Raw genomic sequence first — 21,191 nt, 5'->3', positions numbered from 1 at the left:
GTATTATTAGTACTTTGTGTATTTTTATGGCTGAATAATATTCCATTATATAGTTACACCACATTTCATTTATCCATTTATTTATTGATGGAAATCTGGGTTATTTTCACTTTTTGGCTATTGTAATTGATGCTGCTATAGCCATCTGTGTATACATATTTGTTTTGGGATCCATTTTCAAGTCTTTGGGGTATATATCTAGTAGTGAAATTTCTGGGTTATAAGGTAACTCTCTGTTTACCTTTTTCAGGAACCATCAGCCTACTTTCCCCAGCTCATGAGTTTTATTTCTCTCATCTAGAATATGGAGTACACAAAAGACCCCACCTCATAGGATAGTTGTAGAGTCAAGGAGAAAATGTGGAGCATTGAGCACAGTGGCAGGCACAGAGCAGAAGTAAATACTTCAAAATGATATTATTATTTGTAATGGATACTGTGTGTTTACCCAACAGACTGACTTACTTTCCCAAAAAAGTATTACAGCTTCATGGATTTTTTTTTTCCTAGACAGTGAAGATATGAAATTAAGAATATTCTTTATTCTTAAAGACAAATGGACCCTATTTTGACTTGGCTTGCTGTAGTTTGTGAAAGCAAAGAGCCCTCGGGATTAAAAGCATGATCACATTGTGTCTGTGGGTTTCTACTGGGGATGAGCTTGTGGGCCCTTCTCTCGCTAATGACCAGTGTCTCTGCAAATGATTCCCCCCTAGCAGGGCAGCCTTTGAAATACTACTCTAGTTTGCTATGCTGGTCACCGCCTCTCACATCTTACCAAATTGGGGCAGACTCTCACAGACTCTCATTTTGACACCTATTTTTTTTAAGGGGGTGGGGAAAGGAAGTGTTAGGAGATTTAAAAAATCAGTAGTGGGTTCACCTGGGTGGTTCAGTTGGTTAAGAAGTCTTACTCTTGGTTTTGGCTCAGGTCATGATCTCAGGGTAGTGAGACTGAGCCCTGTCATGCTCCTCACTCAGCAGGAAGTCTGCTTGTGATTCTCCCTCTTCCTCTTCCTCTGCTCCTCTCCCAGCTTGTGCGTGCTCTCTCTTTCTCTCTCAAGTAAATAAATGTTTTTAAAAAAAAATCAGTCATCACTGGGCTTCCAGGGAATGAGAAAGAGAACAGAAGCCTAATTGTTCCACAAGTGATTTGGGAAGAGCAGGGGGATAGGGTCAATAACAGTGAGATTTCCTGGTGACTGGTGTGGGCTATTGAGGAATGTGGTCTAAGTTCTTTGCAGGTATTCAGAATACTTAAAACAATATCAAAAACAATTTGTTCCCAAGGCAGAACCTTCACCCAAGGCACAGCGATTACTGATATCATAACAATTTAAGTCGTGACCCCTTGGATGGACAGTTGTCCTTGCTACCTTTCTATTTTTGTTTGTTTGTTTTCTTATGGAGTTGTTGTATCCTGATCAATGTTTGGCATATAGAAGGAGCTCCATGAATAGTTTTTGAACAAACTTGCCCATTGATGGCTGCCATTTTCTTTCCTTGGCAGCTCTCAGTTACCTGGAGTTTGTTTGGAGGAGTCATGAAGTACAGGGGCTCTGGTATTGGACTTGGCAGGTTTGAATCCTGGCACTACCACTTAGGAGTATGATTTGGGGCAGTTTACTCAGGGTACAAATGAAGAAAATATTATCCACTCTCTTAAGAGATGTGGGGAATAAAGGAGGTAATTCCTGTGACATGCTTGAAAAATGCATGACCCATAAGTTAGATCAGTAGATATTAGTTACTAGCATTATGGTCTGTCTGGCTTTCCCGGCTTTTGTTATCCAGCTGAGTCTTATCTCTCTTAGGAGAAATTCATGATATACTTGGTACTTGCAAAGCAAATACATATGCATACGTATAAATCCTATCTGACCAATAGATAGATGTATGGATCTAAAAATGGGTTGTAGGGGCACCTGGGTGGCTCAGTCCGTTAAGCATCTGCCTTCAGCTCGGGTCATGATCTAAGGGTGCTGGGATCGAGCCCTGCATTGGGCTCCCTGTGTGGAGTCTGCTTGTTCCTCTCCCTCTGCCCCTCCCCCTACTTGTGCTCTCTCTCTCTCTCTCTCTCTCTCTCAAATAAAAAAATCTTAAAAAAATAAAAATAAATAAAAATGGGTTGTAGACAGTGGTGATATATAAATCCTGATTTTGCATAAACCAAAAAATTCTCAAAAATATATATAGAGATAAAAATAAGAAACATTTGAGCAAACAGCAGCAATGTTTTATTAGAATGTAATCCCTGTGAAAGCAGGGTCATGTTCTCTAGCACTAAGAATGGTGCTTGGCACAGAGTAGGCATTTCATAAGTTCTGATGGAATGGATGAATATAATTATCACTAAGAAATGCCAGAAATCCTGCCTATGTTAATTTCAGTCTCACAATACTGTAAGACTTGTCCCTGTATTTCTTAACCACTGAATTTGGATGCAAGTTTTTAAAATATGACTATAAACAATAAAAGCTTAATTTTAACACCTAATGTAATCAGGAGTCCAAGTGTCACTGGTTATAGTTTAGATGCTGGTTGTTCAGGACCAAGATATCTGCAATTCTGTCTGCTTTTCCTTGTGGCTCTAAGGTGGTTGCTGCAGCTCCAGCCATCACATCCTTGTTATAAATGGGAAAAGAAAAAGAATAAGAACAGTTTTCCTGCCTAGAGCAGTTCCATTTAAAGAGATTTCCTTGAGAATCTTGTGTTTAAGGACTTCTATTTACATCCCATTGACCACCACTATTTGTGAGCCAGTGGTGTAGGCAGCTCCTTCTCCTTTCTCTTTTTCTTTCCCTCTTCTGTTGCCACTTCCTCTTCTTTGTCCTTCTTTACTCTCTCATCCTCTTCCTCCTCCACCTTCTTACCTGGTCACTTTGTTGCTACCAACAAAAGCATGTTTCTGTTGTTAAGGAGGAAGGTGAGACCAGTTATAGGGTACGTACTAGCAATCTCTGTCATGGTCCCCATTTTATGGATGTAGGAAACTGAAGCTCAGCTCTGCAGAGCTCCTTATTTTTTGGCTTTTGAGGATTTTGTTTATCACATTGCACAGTGACCTCAATGGAGGATCTTTAGGACAAAAACCCTATTTGTAGTAATTCTCTGAGTAGTCAATAGCTTATAGAAGCTGTAGATTGTGCAAGCAGTTTTATGTTCCTCTTCACTTCGACTCAGAGCTAAGAAGCTCCAGGGAGTGTAGAAGTCTGTCTGACAACCACTGGGGAATATTCTACTCTAGCTTCATTTTTCTTTTTCAAAATTTCCTTGCTATACTACAATCATTTCTTTAAGGCACCTGAAACTATTTTGAGGGCAAAAAAAGGATGTAAATGAGCAACAAAACATATATTCACAAATTTTACCAACTCTATAAATGCATAAAATGGATGCTTTGGAGTCTATGTAATTAACTTATATTATGGACAGTTAGGGATGAGTCAGATGTCCACCCCATCTTCCTGACTCCAAAATCTATCCTTTCCCCTCTCTTGCAGGAATTCTCAATCCTGGGTAAACATTGGGATCCGCCAGTTTTAAAAAACCTCAATGCTCAGGTCATGCACTAGAGAAATTATAAATAGAATCTCTGGAGGTTGAACCAACAGTATTTTTAAATCTCTCCCAGTTGATTATAATGCACATCTAGGGTTGAGGACCACTACTCTTCAACTTCTCTTAAGAAAAATAAATGAAGTTTAGAGTTCTCTAAAAAGAGGACTTTCTTAAAATTATTTTAACTTATCCCAGTGGTTTTCTCAACTGCTTCGTTTTCTCCTAGTGGGACCACCAGTATATACAATAGATGGAAGCAGAACTTCCTTCATTGAAGATGGTACCTGGTGGTGGTGATGGTGGTCTGGCTCTCCTTCTTTATCGCCTCTCAGCCCACCTCATCTCTTGTGGATGGACACTGTGGACACCCACAAGACAATGGCTGACTCACTTCAGTACATCCCCATGGAGTACATTTTTTTTAACCGTTCAACAATCTGACCATCAAGGTAACATGCAGGACTGGGAAAAGTCTCATTCCTGGAGGCGATTGTGGTTTCGTCTCTTCCTATGTAGATTATATTCAATTTCCATCTCTTTATCTGTGGTTGTTCAGAGGACAAGTTGCTGCAAAGAGCTTTAGGTCAATCATAGAAACATACAGATATTGTGAAGGTTATGCTTTTTATCAGCTCACGTGGCTTCGTGTGTGTGTGTGTGTGTATGTGTGTGTCTTTATCCCCATACCTTCAGGGGTATAGCTAATCAGAGTGCGCAAACTCAAATGCCTACAGAGGACAGGCAGAAAGCTGAGCCACTATGTTTAGGTGGATTCTGTGGAGAATTGGAGTATATATATCCTTCCTAAAGGCATTTGTATTAAAAAAATTTCTGAACTCGGTGTTGGCCGGTGAACAGATCGTACATACACACATATTTTCTGGGCATAAGGAATTTTATTGAGGTGCCTGGTGAGGTGGAATTTATTTTATTTTACCTAACTATATTTTAGCTATAGAGGCTATGAGTCACTTTGTTAGGTGAACCCAGCTAGTGAGTTTAGAGCATCATTGTGTTACAAAGAAATAACAGGCCCAAAATGGAGTCACTTTTGCTAAGCCCCAGTAAGACTTAATACCTAACCTAATTGCAGTTTTAGCCTCTCCCAGGGGTGGAATTTTAAACCAATCAGTCTGGAATTTCGTGGTCAGCACTAATGAGGTAATCTGCCTGACAAGACCCCCTGACTTCTCCTAAGGGAAGATCACCTTGCCTGAAATAATACACTCTTTTAACTTCCTTGTCATACCCTCCATCTCTCTCTAAAAACCTTCCATGTTGTACAACTCTTTGGAGCTCCCTTCTATTTGCTAGGTGGTGTGCTGCCTGATTCATGAATCCTTGAACAAATCCAATTAGATCTTTAAATTTACTGAGAAAACTAAAAAAAACTCAGTTGAGTTTTGCTAACAATTGTATTTTCAGGGCAGAGTTACTCAGTTTTGCAATTTTAAGATGAATGTGGATGCATTTAGTATAGGACCAAACATTCTCAGCCCTGACTGAAGTTGCCCCTCCTAAGCCACTCAGAATGCAGAGTTGATTACACAAGAGTAGGGGCAAGCAAATTTGCACAGGGACCAAGGGATCTAGAAAAACAGGAGACAGCTCAAATCTCTTTGATGGATTGAGATGGTTCCAAGTAACTGGTGGGAAAGAATTCCCAGGTCCCCAAAGGGATCATGTTTTCCAAAAGAGAAGAGGACGGATGAGTGACAGAGACCATCTGACATCTAGGTGTTGCATCGCATGATTTGACTTAAATCCCTACTATTGGAGCTTGGAGTTCAGTAGTACAGAGGAAGGGATGAGGTTAGAGCAGATGGTGTGATGGTGTGGTGAGTTTAGCAGGACAGATGAAACAAATACTCAAATAACTACAACTCAAGGCAGAATGAACATTGCCACAGAGTCACATACATACCCTGCCATGGATAATCAGTGGAAGAGGAGAGCCCACGTGGTTAGGCACAGATTCCCAGCATTTGAAATAGCCTATAATTTTTTTCATAATGTACCAAGCTGGCAGGGAGGGGTGTGGAGTTAAGGAGGTAAGAAGAGGTGTGGAATAGTCCTGGTAGACAGTGCAGAGGGGAGTCAGCAAGGAGTGACTGTCTGAGGGGTAGATAGATAATACCACATGTTTTCTCTCCTGAGTTTAGAGCCAATGAAGAAGTAGAAGCTTTGTGACTGATTAAGCTGATTGGGAAAGGAAACTTGGGCTCAAGTGCAGCTTGGAATTCAGCTGAGTTCCATAGGACTTGCTTTTACTGAATTAAACATAGCCACCAAGTTGAAGGCAAAGGCAGGAGCTTCAGTCCTGCTGTGTCTTACAGAGTAGCAGAGGTACATCTTAAAGAGAGGCCAGCATTTTTACTCTAATTGAAGATTTCTCATGGAATTACATGGACAGAAAGACAGGGATTCTCTTCCAAACCTTTTCCAAACTTCTCACCCCAAAACAAAGGAGCAATTAGACCTTTATCACTTAACTGTGCTCAAAGAACTCAAAGGATCTTCTGTTGCTCTCTCCCTCTCATTTTTACTAAAGTAGACCTTTCCCATTTATCTGTGGGCCATCATGGCATCTTCTGAAATCTCCAGTTTCTACAATGACAATATTTGAAGAAGTGACTTGTTTTCTCTTGAATTCCATGTCTGTTGGTGTTTCCAAGCACTTAGTAGCACAAAGCAAGTTATCGCCTTGTTCTTCTCACACTAAAGTTTTATTCCTCACTTGAGGATCATTTTCCACAAAGAAACAGGTTTTATCACTCACTGGAGTAAGTGTGTACACAAGATGGATGGAGAACAACAAAGCCATGTGCTGATGTTAACACTGGGCAGTTAGCTACACTCTCACACCAAATCAACAATGGAACTGGGCAATCCAAATTTGTAGAAGGGTCTTGAGCTCATTCCTGGATATGCAAAGCTTCAGTTAAATCTGAGTTCTTGAGGCTCAATACCATAACACTCATCTCCATGAATTATAAGTGAGTGTTCACATCTCTCTCCTCAACTGTACCCCTAGTCCATGTCTTCAAAGAAATTAATTCCCAAATACTATGGCCTATAATATGCACACAGTAAATATTTTTCAAATGACTGAATGGTCATTTATCAAGCTGCATGGCATTCATCTTGAGCGTGTCACATGTGACAATTCTTGGACGAGGTCATTTAAAGAAATGCCCATGTGACAGAGCAACATCCTAAGTCTAATCAAGTGTGTATTTATTGTCTCTACGGTGTATGGAGTAAGTACATAGGAGCTCATGGACAGTGACAGTCCTATCATCTGTGTTTTCAAGTATAAATGAAGTTTGCCACATTGTACTTACCGTCTGTCAACATGACAGGGCTACTAAATTCCTACAGTGGTTTTATCATGCAGCAGCTCTAAACCCCTGAAGAGTCCTGTGTGCTATTATTTTATAGAGAATTAGGAAGTGTTGTGATAGAAAAAAAAGAAAACATACTTCATTGTTTTCCTCGTCAGCGTCTTGGGCAAACTAAATAATGTCCTATTGGGATCTCAACGGAATGTTCACAGTTCCCTGGGCAGGTCTGACTAGAATTGGGTTCTATGGTCTGGGTCAGTGGAAGATTGTCTCATTGAGTATTGGAGGATGCCAGACCATGAGTTAGGAAAATAAGGGTCTGCATTAGTTTTCTAGGGCTGCTGTAACTGGGTGACTTAAATCAATAGGAATGTATTCTCTTATCATTCTGGAGGTCAGAAGTCTAAAATCTAGGTGTTGGCAGGTGTATTTTCTTCTGGTAGCACTGAGAGAGAATCTGTTCTGTGCCTCTCTCCTAGCTTCTGGTGGTTCTGGCAATCTTGGTATTGCTTGGCTTGTAGACACATCACTTCAATCTTTGCCTCCATCATTATGTGGAGCTCTCCCTGAGTGTCTGTGTCCAAATTCCTCTCTTCTTAAAAGGATACCAGTCATGAGATTAGGGTCCACCCAAATCCAGTATGACCTCATCTTGATTACATCTGCAAAAACCCTATTTCCCAAAATGGTCACATTTTGAGGTTCTAGGTGAAAACAAATATTTGGAGTACACTATTCAGCCCAGTACAGGGCCCAAGAAGCTAGAAGAGAATTACATCAAAACAATGGGGTCCAGGGCCAGGGTTCTGGGCCTGTGATAAAGAACTAGGAAGTCCAAGCCAAGCAGAAGAGAGTAAACACAAGCATCTCCATAGGAAGGGGAGGGAAGGGGTTGGGCATAGATCCTATGATTATCTTGAACAGAAGTTGTTCTTTCCTGTTAGCTTTGGTGAATCTATGAGGCCCCCTACATCTTTCATGATGTCCCTGGACTGTGTTGCTTTGACACAGATGTACAATTAAACATATTTTTATTTCCCAGAAAAATTCACAGACATAAAATTATGAGCAGTCAATGTAAACTTTACTGATGATTTCATAGAGGAAGGCTTTACACTTTGCACCCTACAGCAAACAATTTAAAATTCACAGCACACATTTTTTTCCCTCCTCAAACGTTGTTACTGACAGTTGATCTCTCTTGCCTTCTCCTCTCATTCTAGAGTCTATCTGTAATTCCTCTCCGTGTTATAAATTGTTATTCATAACAACTGAGTTCTCCCTCTGGCTCCTACTCTAAATGCACACACTTATTCATCCAAATACTCTCCAGAACAAAAACTCTGCTATTATCATTACCTTACCTTTTCAGAAGGCAATCAGGGTTAGCGAAGCAAATACTGGTTTTTCATCGTGCCCCTAAACTAGATGGTAAGCTACTTTGATGGGAAGAGCAGTTATTTTCATCTTCATGTCCTCTATAGCACCTCCCACATATTAGGTACTTAATAAAGGCCGGCTAATCATGATACTGTTGATGTGTACGTCTATATTTTTGTCTTTCCCTTAAAGGTTTGGAGTGCTGGATAGGCACCACCTTAGCTGTCTTTTTGAAATGCCAGATTTCTAAAGAAGTTGTTAAGAAGCAGAGAACTAATTTTTAAAAAGTCATTTAATTCCCCTCATAAGCAAGTTTCTAAATATGTTTGCATTTATTCTAAGATGGAGTCATTCCATTCAAAAATATTTATTGAATGACAACTTTACGAACATTAGGAGATTCAAAGAAGTCTGAGATATAACTTCTTTCTTGCACAGGCTTACATTCTAATTGAGATTATTTGTGTGCATGTGGGAGGAATATAAATCCTTGTGGTTTGCAGTGAATAGACATAGCATTCAAATTCTCTACCATTAAGTAGTTACTTGACTTTGAACACATTTTAATATGTCTGAGACTCAATTTCTACATCTATAAAATGGGGACAACAGTAGTACACAGTAGGATTATTGGAAGATAAAATAAGATAATGCTTCTCATGTGCCAACACAGTACGTACTCAGTGGATGCTATTATGATGATTGCTATTTGATATTAATTATGACGACAGTAAGTGCTCCAGGATTTCCGGGGAGAGGTCTTTTTTATCAGGAAGGACCAGGAAAGGCTGCAGAGAAGGTGGAGTTTTAGAGGTGGTCTTGTTAAGAATTTCCAAAGGCTAAATCAAGATATTCTTGAAGGGATCATGGGATTAGCACAAAGAAGCAGAGAAGGCTTGAGGTTTGGCTCAGGCCAAACTGTGGGAAGAAGAGAAGATTGGAGGAAAAGCCAACATTCTGAAATGATGACAGTAAAGTTCTGTGGTCCTATGGTTGCATCTCGTTTCATGCTCCCATCCTCAGGGTGGACTACAGTCATTAGTTATCTACTTTACATTCTGTAGGTGTCATCACCTGGTAGATATAAGCTGGTAGGAAGCATGAAGCTCAAAACTACTTGAACTCGTCCAATTAAACAGTCCTGGAGCTTGATGGGTTTTCTGTGAGTTGTTGCAAGCACACATTTGACTCCCTTCTAAAAGTTCAGATTAAAAGGAAGCAAACTTCCAAAATTAGAATCGTAATTAAAATTTGACTTTGATCAGTAGCTGCTGAGAGGGTCATTAAGAGCCACGAATGTGCTGACACAGGAGGTTGTTGGGCGGATGAGGTGAGGAGGGAAGCGGGGAGATTGGAAACAAATAAAAAATTGTTAAGAAACATTATCGAATTGCAAATATCAATTATTATGGGTCTATGGATGAGCGATTATTATATTAAAAACATTCTTGGCAGGCAGCCCGTATGGGCGTAGATAGCTGTGACTCCATCAGAGCTTGGCTTTAATTTGATTTTTGCAAACATGTTTTTGGTTTCTTTTCTTTTGATTGGTTTCGGAGAACGTGGGACAACAGCTGGGTAGAAACTGCATCTAAACCTCCGTAAACCTTGTCGAAAGCTGATTTTTGCCTCCTGCAAAGTTGGGAGCACGTTGTCTTAGAAGGAGATGAGTGAAGGAGAGAGGAGGGGAAATTGGTGAAGATGGAAGGGTTCTCTTGCTCAGTGCAAGAGATACAAGGCTGCTTCTCCAGAACCAAGGAGCCATGATCAAGGAGGGACAGATGAAGGAGCTCAGGGCTTGCCTTTGTTTCCTTGATAAAGAGTAATGACTCACTGGCGTGAACGATGAGGGTCAATGTGGCAAAACAGTGCACGAAAGATAGTGGCTTTAGTTCTCTGTGAGCCAGCTGTGTGTTGTGGCTGCCAAAAAGATGAATATGATCATAGTCTGCAATTATAGAGGATAGAAGAAAGTGAGTATTCCCCTTTCTATGCACACCTGGGGTGACACATTCACTTTTTTTTTTTTAAAGATTTTATTTATTTATTTATTTATTAGAGAGCGAGCGAGAGAGAAACAGCATGAGAGAGGAGAGGGTCAGAGGGAGAAGCAGGCTCCCTGCTGAGCCGGGAGCCCGATGTGGGACTCGATCCCAGGACCCTGGGATCATGACCTGAGCCGAAGGCAGTCGCTTAACCAACTGAGCCACCCAGGCGCCCAGACACATTCACTTTTAAATGTGTGGCATGCCCTCTTGTCTACCTGGTATATTTCCATTCATCTTTCCAAAGCCAGCTCAAGGTCACTTCTTCTATGACACCTTTCTCCACTCCAGGCTCACCAGGCAGATTTAATCACGGCCATGTTGTGCCAGTTCAATTGTGCTATTGCATTCATCACTTTTTGTTGCCATATTGCTTATGTGTTCATCTGCCCTGAAGGGCAGGGTCCATGTCCAATTCAATTTTGTAACCACAGAGCCTGGCACTTAGTAGGTACTCAGTACATACTTATGGAATTGAGTAGAACAGACCAGCTGGAGCATGTTTAGAGAAGATCAAGTAGAAGGGTTGAAAGGACTTGAAATCATGTTGAAATCCATCTGGAATCAGGACATGCTACAGTGAGCAAGTTGACTAGTAGTGGGCTTCTTTTTTTTTTTTTTTTAAGAATTTATTTATTTATTTGACAGAGAGAGACACAGCCCGAGAGGGAACACAAGCAGGCAGAGTGGGAGAGGGAGAAGCAGGCTTCCCACGGAGCAAGGAGCCCGATGTGGGACTCGATCCCAGGACCCCGGGATCATGACCTGAGCCGAAGGCAGACGCTTAACGACTGAGCCACCCAGGCGCCCTAGTAGTGGGCTTCTTCCCAGTGGCAAGGGGAGGTGCTCATCCCCTCAGATGATGTACCACAGAAAGGGTCTGTGGATTGACTGGAAAGAGAGACTCCAAGGCAAGCCAGAAGCAACTCTCTACCTTGTCTCAAAGGTAAGAAAGAGAGGGGCACCTGGATGGTGCAGTCGGTTAAGCGTCCGACTCTTAGTTTCAGCTCAGGTTGTGATCTCAGGATGGTGAGACTGAGCCCTTCATCGGGCTCTGCACTCAGCTAAGAGTCTGCTTAAGTTTCTCTTTCCTTCTCCCTCTGCCCCTCCCTCCCACTCTCTAAAATAAAGAGATCTTTAAAAAAAGTAAGAAAGAGAGAGTTATATATAACAGGAGAAAATCATTATAACATGCAAAGAAAGGAGTTATGAGTTTTCTTCCTACTTCCCAGTTATATGGCAACATAGGTCCATATATTTTCAAAGAAATTCAGGTAGCCAAACACAGACTATATGCCAGAAATGGAAACACATTCTGTAGGTCTTAGAAACTAATGCCAGTAACTGAGGCCCCGAGGATGATGAGAGCCGGAAACACCACGTTGTATACACTAGAAGTCAAAGTGTAAGCCAGATCAAAGGGACTTGAGATACCTCAGTTGCCAAGAGTGACAGAAAGGATGTGCAGAAGAGTGACATTCAGTGGCACAGGAAATCCCAGCTTCTACTCACTACATGTCAACTTCCTGGTTATTGTATACATAGTTTTATAGTTCTTACTGCACAACCCTAACAAACTGTTAGAAAAATGCTGGAATAGAATTGGCCAAGCATTTATTGTCCCATATTTCAGATATTTTTCAGTAATCCTTGACAGTGGTGGAAGAAAAGGAGAATGAGGGAGGACAAAGAAATGTATGACACATAGCAGAAGTGGAGGAAAAGTGAACTGGTCTCTTAAAAGGTCACATAAAGAAAGAAAGAATGATTGAAGAGGAGCATTCTAAGTAGTTACAGGTACAAAGGACTATAATACTGAAGAGGAATTATGCCTGTCTCTATTTCTCCCAGATGGATAAATACAAGGCCAGTGGGGTATCGGATAAAAGTTTTTGATTGCAATTAATATAAATTGGCTCTGCCTAGTTCTAGGCAAAAATCGAATTTATGAGAAAGTGTTGGATGTTCACCAATCTGAAATTAAAGTTGAAGAATCTGATCTTTCAGGAAACCAGGATCTTCAAGGTACTGCCATTAGGATAAATTGGTTCCAGCCACTTTTCTCTCATATCCTCTTTCACTCAGAATTTAAATCCTTGGGTGATGGATCTGGACTGTCATAGTTCAGGTCACATGAGCACTCCTTGGCTAACCGAGAAGGGGACATCTCAACTGATGGTCCTATTAAGACAGCATTAAATGGGGAAGAAAAATTCCCCAAAGGAAAACCAAGTGTCTTCTTCAGAAGATGGAATGCAAGATGGAGAGCTAAAGCATTAGTTGTCTACTGCAAACACATAGACTCTTCCAGAAATTCCCTTTGACTCCTGGCACTCAGATGGCAATTGAGTGACTATTTGTCAAGCACATTGTAGGAAAGATTCAATAATTGAGTAAATAATTGGACTACATTACCTCCTTTCTAACCCTGAAATTTTATGTCTCTGTGATTTTGGAAAAAGAATCAAATCACAAGATTCTCTTTAGGAGGAATAATGAAACCTTCTTTATTATTCCTATTCACAAGTTCATTTGCAAATATCCAGGATCAACCTGTACATACACAAACAAAAATACATCGATACGCAACCCACAGTGCAAACAGCTTGTAATTAAAGAACCAGACTAATGCAGCATTTTCCCACTTACAACTCTTCCCCACTGCTAGCATTCTTTAAGCCTTCTGTTATCAGGCAATTTAGTTATACACAATAAATACATACACATGTGTGAGGAGATTTAAATATATTTTTCTAAATGTAAATTAAGGATCTTTATACAATTGCTCTGGGTTTTGAGCCTGGTTTATGTTGGCTAAAAATTGCAGCTGAAAATAATTCTCCAGATAAGGTCATTTCTTCTCATTTGAGAAGTACTGGAAAGGCTATAATAGGATTCTTTCACATTTTGAGATATTTGGGTTCTGTTACCTGACAGATATTAATGATGGTTTCTATTCTGATTATATTATGGGATCACAGAATTCTAAAGGCAGAGGGCATGTTGAGATGTCCTCGTCTATATGTCCCTGGGACACCAGGAAAATTACTTTAGTTGGAATAGAGAGACACATAACATTTGGAGGCTTGGGCTCTACTCAGAGAAAGGCAGAGAGCATAATATGATCTTAAAAGGTTTTTGTGCCATTTCTAAATGTAAGGAGCAGTCTTAGATATGTAGCCAAGGTCTCTGATATTAGACCTTTATGGGCCATTTCCTGATCCAGGTCTTGAAGTGGTTCCCATTTTAACTGCGATATTTACCTGAAGAATATTTCAAACTACCCTTTGTAACAGCAATTTACTAAGGCAATGATTCTCAATGGTGAGGAAGGAGAGCCCTTGGAGACATCCAGGTGTTGGGGGTACAGAGGAGAGTGTTATATATGATCTTGATATGACTCCCTCATTGCACCTTATCACTTCCAACTTGAAGTGGTGTAGGGGGCAAATGCTAGATGTTTGAAATTAAGACAGTATCTGAAACCTGCAGAGGATGCTGACCCTGACTGTCTAATTGGCTTAACATTGGGAAGTAAAAATGGAGTAAGACATCTTCATATTACTTTACAAGTCTTCAAAGAGTTGAGAGAAACAAATGAGCTAATCTTTATGATGTACATAGCACAATGACCAGAACAGAGTAGGTATGCAATAAATGATTTCATTCCTTTATCCCCATCATCACACCGGTTTCTGCAGATACCTCTGAGTGCATCTCATTTGACAAATGCAATTTACTCACATTTAAATTTGTGCCTCACTGTGATAACCAGATATTTAAGTTAAAGCTTGATCTTTATTGCTAAGAAATTATACATCTAGTCTATGCATCCTTGGGTAGGGGAAGACAAACATTTTTTTCTTCTTTTCCCGTCATAGGTTCATTGGCTGGCGCCCTGTAAATTAGACTGACAAAAGACAGATTAACAACAGAAAAACAAACAAAAGTTTATTAACATATGTGTCTCAGGTACACACGGGAGAACTCCATAATGAGTAATTCAAGGGGGGTGGTTAGAACTTGAGCTTAGGTGGCATCTTAATAAAGCACAATAATTTTGTAGAGAAGTGACAAGACAAAGAGAAGCTTTGTGCTTCCGGGGGGGGGGGACATTGTGGGAAGGTAACTGTATGGGCAACCGCTGACAGGTAGGGGCAAGTTTTCACAAGGTTTGTTATAGAGATTCCTTTGGTGCAGTCTCTGGGCTGACAAGTCTCAAGTTGTCTCCAGTGATTAACTTCTGTCCTTCCTGGTAGAGAGGGGAGATGGGCACCTTTACAAGTTATATCCTGCTTTTCAGCAAGTAGAGGGAGGGCAGAAACTTTTTCTTCTATCTGCTTCTTCTCACTTGCCTTCAGCTCAGAATAATACTTAAGCCAAAGTGCCATAGTTTGGAATGGCATGATCTGCTATTTTGCTTTCATAGAATTTCACTGGTCCAGTTTTAGGGAGAGTTGAAGTCTTCCTCTTTGTAGCCATTATGACTTCTAATAGCCAGATGGCACTTGAGGGAACTGTCTTTTTCTAAAAGGGAAATGTTTTCCTACTGTGCAGTATAAGTTTAGGAATCTCAAAGGCAGTCAGAGACTCCACGTGATTATAGGTTAGGTTTGCTGACCAAATAGATACTCAAATCATCTTCTTTTCATGGAAGGAGTGTTGATTAAAGCATTTGAGGCAGCATCGAACACAAACATTCCAGAGAGCATGTCAAAGAGATCTGGGAGTAGAAAATAGTCCTCTGAAGCCTGGAAATCAACTTCATCCAAATAAACAGCACCTAAGAGGGAGAGATGGTTCAGACTTGGGGCCCACGTGTAATGGATGGCTAATCATCTGTGACTGTGACTTTTTTTTTTTTCTCCCCCTAGTTCATGGCTGTGAGACAATAGCTGGATTTAGACAGCATTTCCTTGCCCCTCTACCACCCGGGGAACACATGAATGATGATATTCAAAGCCTATGGCCCTGGCATGATTATTAGAACTTCTCAATGTGCTAATTGTAGCTTCACCCCCCTCCCCCAAAAAAGCATATCCATATGCAAATGGATATGCAAAAACCATTTTCCTTGGGGCAGGGTTCCTCAAAGAGTGGTTTTAGGTAGTTCATAGATAGGAATCAAGTAACATTGACGCACATAGTCACTTAATCCTATTTAAATTCTCTTTCAATTCTTCAGATTACATCAAGGGAGAAGACTCAATTTGTTACCAGTGTTTCTTTAAACATCTCAGCTCTTACTATCTCCCTTTTGAACAGAGCAAAGACCAGCTCTGACTCAGAGTTCTCGGCTAGCAACAGTATATAGCTAACATGTAACAACATTGTCTGGGAATTGTATTTATTTTTAAGTTTATTTTCTATTTTGGCAAGTGATATTGGGTTTTCATTTATAGTAGTGAGAAAGTTTCTTTCATAAATAAATTTATCTAAGTAAAAAATGAGTCCCTTTAAAGGAGGAGCCCTGGGTGGCTTAGTCATTAAGTGTCTGCCTTCGGCTCAGGTCATGATCACAGGTCCTGGGATCAAGCCCCGCATCAGGCTCTCTGCTAAGCCCGAAGCCTGCTTCTCCCTCTCCCACTCCCCCTGCTTGTGTTCCCTCTCTCGCTGTCTCTCTCTCTCTGTCAAATAAATAAATAAAATCTTTAAAAAAAAAAGGAGTCCATTTAAAGGAAAAGATGTTAAGTAGATAACAGTAATGTCCCATAATAAATAATAGTACAGATATGCTACCATAATAATACGGTTAGAGAGAAAATTCTGATAGTATTTCTTGAACGATCAAAGTTTAGGAAACGCTGCTATCGGAATAATCTTGAATTGGCCCTAATTTTTCAAAAATGAATTGTTTTCAACTTTTAATACTTTGGTGATTATTAGTAACAAATTATGATATATTTTATAAATATTTAAGATGTTCTAGTGTATCATTCTACTTCTGGTTTAGAACTGCTGGCCTATGTGAACTTATTACACAGAAAACACATAGACTTGGACTATTTCTATTTTAATCTTTTGAAACACTTTTCACATTTGTGGTTTGTGTTTGCACTCTTTTTTAAAGACAGTAGCAGCAAATGGCTCTAGAAAGCTCTTTCGATGCAATGCTTTCTTTCTCTCTTGCACTGTAACTGAGTTGTATCTAGATATGTGGATGACCGGTTAGATACATTTTTTCACATGGCAAAGTTCTTGCCCTTGGAATGTGAGTATGCTTCCTCCCTGTTCTCCATCTGCTTCCTGATGGCTGGAAATGGATTATGATAGAAACCCAACTTTAGTCATGGCTAGTGTGTCTCAGGAAATGTGGAACAGAAAGATGATAGAAGCCTGGGTGTTTGAATGACCAAGTAGAGCAGAGCAGCTCACCTTCCTCGATTGCCCACATTGGATCTGTTATGTGACAGAGATATAAAGTCCTTTTCACTTTAAGCTTCCATTATGCTTCAAGCTCCCAGTTACAGTGGCTTAGCTTTTACTCTAATGTAGTACCCCTCCATCACCCCGAACCACTCTCGATTGTTATTAGATATAATTAGTTGTCATAATGAGAAAAGGTGGGAAAGAACACGTGTCACCTTGTGCCTTTGTGAATAAATTACATTTGACTCTTTTGTTGCCTTCATCCTGGTAAGACTCAGAATGAGTCTGGGAGAAGACCATCGGGAAGCGAGTATTTAAACACATGTAATCATAAACTAATAAATACCAAATCTGTTGTTTTACTTCTTGGATAAATCAGAGATGGACTCTGGGCAGATTAAGGGGAACCAAGGATTAGGAGGATTTAAGAAAGCTCATATAATCATGGGAAAACATGAAAGACCCAGGTGTCCTAAATCAGATGGACTAGAGCCTTCGCATAGGGTGGGGGCTTGGCTAGGTTTGGAGAGCAACAACCTTCAAGGACTTTTCCAAACATTGGAGAAAGCATTTGTTCTTTATTTGTGCCCTGTTCAAGATTCTGATTCTTGGGAGAGAGAATCTATTTGATCAGTCCTAGTTCTTATGGATACTCCCCTAGACAAGGGTGGGACACCTTCATTGTCAGGCCTGGCATGCAATGGAAGATGGGTTGCTCTTCAGAGGGAATTTGAAATTCTTTTCCTCTGCACTTACTAGTGCACTGGAACCAGCTTGCATTGGCTCATGATAGCTGATGGTGTGTGACTTTTTCCAACTCCATGTTAAGTGACATCTCCCTTGGGGGCTTATTGAAAGCAGCCATGCTGGGAGTATTTACACCATGAAAGTGGGCAATTGATACAAATCAGGCCCTTTTCTTCAGAGAACTAGTTGTTAAACATTTACTACCACATCACTGCCTATACTCCTTTTCCTCTTTCCACCTGGTATTTTCTTACCCTTATTAAATAGGCTGGCCTTGCATCAGACTCAAGAGAGATGGAGGTTTTCCACCGACTTGGGAAAAATGTGATAAAATAAAATTTTTATTTTATAAAAATGCCTCCAAATCAACATAATGCATTATCTCATCTGAACATTAATTTCATCCATGTAAAACATGGGTCTAATTAAAATGAAGTTCATGGGGTGCTGTTTTTGCTTGTACAACTCTGACAAAAGCATTTTCTTTTGGTGTGGGAACAAAAACAGCCCTGCTTTAGGATCTGTCTAGTTCTCGTCATATATTCTTTGATCGTTTTATATGTAGAAGGATAGCCTTACACATGTCTAGAACCCAATAGCCAAACATAAATGAGTGAATAACAAAATCACAAGCATTTGAGGGAAAATATGGTATATTATACTTCTCTTGTGTTCTTTCCGAGAGTTCAGTACAGCACTAAGAATACGATTTAATAAATACATACTTGGTTTTTAACTTGAATTAGAGAATATTTCTCAGGTAGTTTTATAAACTGGCTAAATGAAATAGTTGGCTATTGCGTTAGCTGATTTTAATTTCGATACTACAATGATCAGAAGTTTTTTGTTCCTTTTTTGGGGACATAATATTGATTTATTTTACTCAGAGTAGGAAGTTTTTATTGAGCAACTGTAAGATGTCTGGCTTTTCAATTTTACTCTATCAAGGGTAGAGTACATAAAGAATATATTCCTAAACAAAAACTTGAGGCTATGGTAATTTTTTGTGAGTGTTTAATTTGGATTTCCAATTCCTGAACAGTTAGATTTTTTTTTTATCCCTCAAATAGAAGAAAGTAGTCAACTTGTGTCATTTGGAACAATTGTTTCCGTGTAACTATTTGAATATTGAGGAGACACATATGTGTTACTTACAATGTGCTAAATACTGCTCTAAACAGTTTACAAATATTAACTCAATTAGCTCTAATACCCTGATGTATAGCTATGAAAACCAAGGTGCAGAGAAGGTTAAGTAATTGATGTAAGATGACATAGGAGTAATGGGAGATCCAGATTTAAATCGAGGTGGTCTAGCTCCAGACTCTAAGCTCTTGACCTCACATTGTTCTGCCTCCCTAAGATGATGCTAGGATCTATAACTTTAAGGAAGGAGCCGAGCAGAAGGAGGTGAAGTAGTGGGTCTTGATCATATGGGAACTCAATTGAGTTTGAAGAATGGTCAGAGACATCTTCAAATTACATGCATATGAATGTTTAAAGCAGAATTATTCATGTTCATCCTCAATTAGAAAAATAGACCAATGTCCACCAACAGTAAAATAGATCTCTCAATCTCTCTCCCTAGCTCACTCATTGGTGTGCACATTGGAGTATTATATAGCAATGAAAATGAACAGACAACTGTTACCCATAACCAAGTAGGAAAATATCACAAACATAATATTGAGCAATAAATGGAGATAGAAATAGTTACATGCTGTTCTATTCCGTTTATATAAAGATAAAAATTTTTATATAAATGGCAAAACTAATCCGTGGAGTTAGAAATCATAGATATAGTTACCTTTAAGAAATAATTGGGAAAGGGTATGGGGGCTTCTGATTTGTTAGAAATCTTCTATTTCTTGACCTGGATGGTAGTCACCTGGGTGTGCTCACTTAGTGATAATTCATTGATCTCTGCAGTTATGGCTTTTGCCTCTTTTGTATGTGTGTTGTAGTGTTGTAGTTTAATAGTAAGTTAAGAAATATTAAATAGAGGAATAATAAGAAAAAAACATGGTATAATTGAGGCCAGAAGCAGGGTTAGGCTGAGAAAGAAGAGTTGAGAGTTGAGAAGAAAAGAGTTGAGAAGAAAAATTATTTATATATACTATATTTATGAAATCAATTGATCAATCTTTTCCAAAATTTATTTTATTTTTTGTTTGATGTACTTTTATTCATTTATTTTTTTCATCATGGTAAGTGTACTCTTTAATCTGCATCCCCTGTTTCCCTCATTCCCCCAACTCACCTCCCCTCTGGTAACTATCAGTTTGTTCTCTATAGTTAAGAGTCTGTTTCTTGTTTTTTTTTTTTTTCTCTCTCTCTCTATCTCTCAATCTCTTTTTCCTCTGCTCATTTATTTTGTTTCTTAATTTCCACAAATGAGTGCGATCATATGGTGTCTTTCTCTGACTGACTTATTTCACTTAGCATTATTCTCTCTAGCTCCCTCTATGTTGTTGCAAATGGCAAGATTTCATTCTTTTTTATGGCTGAATGATATTTCATATATATATACTACTTCTTTATCCATTCATCTACCTATGGACACTTGGGCCTCTTTCATAGTTTGGCTATTGTAAATAATGGTACAATAAACATTGGGGTGCATGTATCCCTTTGAATTACTGTTTTTGTGTTTTTGGGTAAATACCTACTAGTTCAGTTCTTGGATCATAGGGTAATTCCATTTTTAATTTTTTGAGGACCTCCATACTGTTTTCCACAGTGGCTGCATCAATTTGCATTCCCACCAACAGTGCAAGGGGGTTCTTTTTTTTTCCGCATTCTTGCCAACACCTGTTTCTTATGTTTTGATTTTACCATTTTGACAGGTGTGAGAAGGTATCTTATTGTAGTTTTGATTTGCATGTCCCTGTTGATGAGTGACGTTGAGCATCTTTTCGTGTCTCTGTTGGTCATTTGGATGTCTTCTTTGGAGAAATGTCTGTTCATATTTTCTGCCCATTTTTAAATTGGATTATTTGTTTTTTGGGTATTGAATTGTATCAGTTCTTTATATATTTTGTATACTAACCCTTTATCAGGTATGTCATTTGCAAATATCTTCTCCTATTCAGTAGGTTGTCTTTTAGTTTTTTTTTCAAAGATTATATTTATTTATTTGAGAGTGAGAGCATACGCTTGCATGTATGAGTGGGGGAGGGGCAGAAGGAGAGGAAGAAGCAGACTCCCCACTGAGCAGGGAGCCAGACCAGGAGCTCTATCCCAGAACCCTGGGATCATGACCTGAGCCGAAGGCAGAAGCTTAACCAATTGAGCCACCCATGCGTCCCAGTTATCTTTTAGCTTTATTGATTGTTTCCTTTGCTGTGCAGAAACTTTTTATTGTGATGTAGTCCCAATAGCTTATTTTTTGCTTTTATTTCCCTTGCCTCAGGAGACCCATTTAGAAAAATGTTGCTATAGCTGATGTCAGAGAGATTACTGCCTGGGCTCTCTTCAGGGATTTTTTATGGTTTCAGGTCTCACATTTAGGTCTTTAATCCATTTTAATGTTATTTTTGTGTATGGGGAAAGAAAGTGGTCCAGTTTCATTCTTTTGCATTGTGGCTGTCCAGTTTTCCCAACACCATTTGTTGAAGAGACTGTCTTTTCCCCACTGTGTATTCATTTCTCCTTTGTAGAAGATTAATTAACCACATAATTGTGGGTTTATTTCTGGGTTTTCCATTCTAATCCTTTGATCCATATATCTGTTTTTATGCCAGTA

This window comes from Neomonachus schauinslandi, chromosome 2 (assembly GCF_002201575.2).
Source record: "Neomonachus schauinslandi chromosome 2, ASM220157v2, whole genome shotgun sequence".
In the NCBI taxonomy this organism is placed as follows: Eukaryota; Metazoa; Chordata; class Mammalia; order Carnivora; family Phocidae; genus Neomonachus; species Neomonachus schauinslandi.
Note: the sequence above shows the minus strand (reverse complement) of the source record.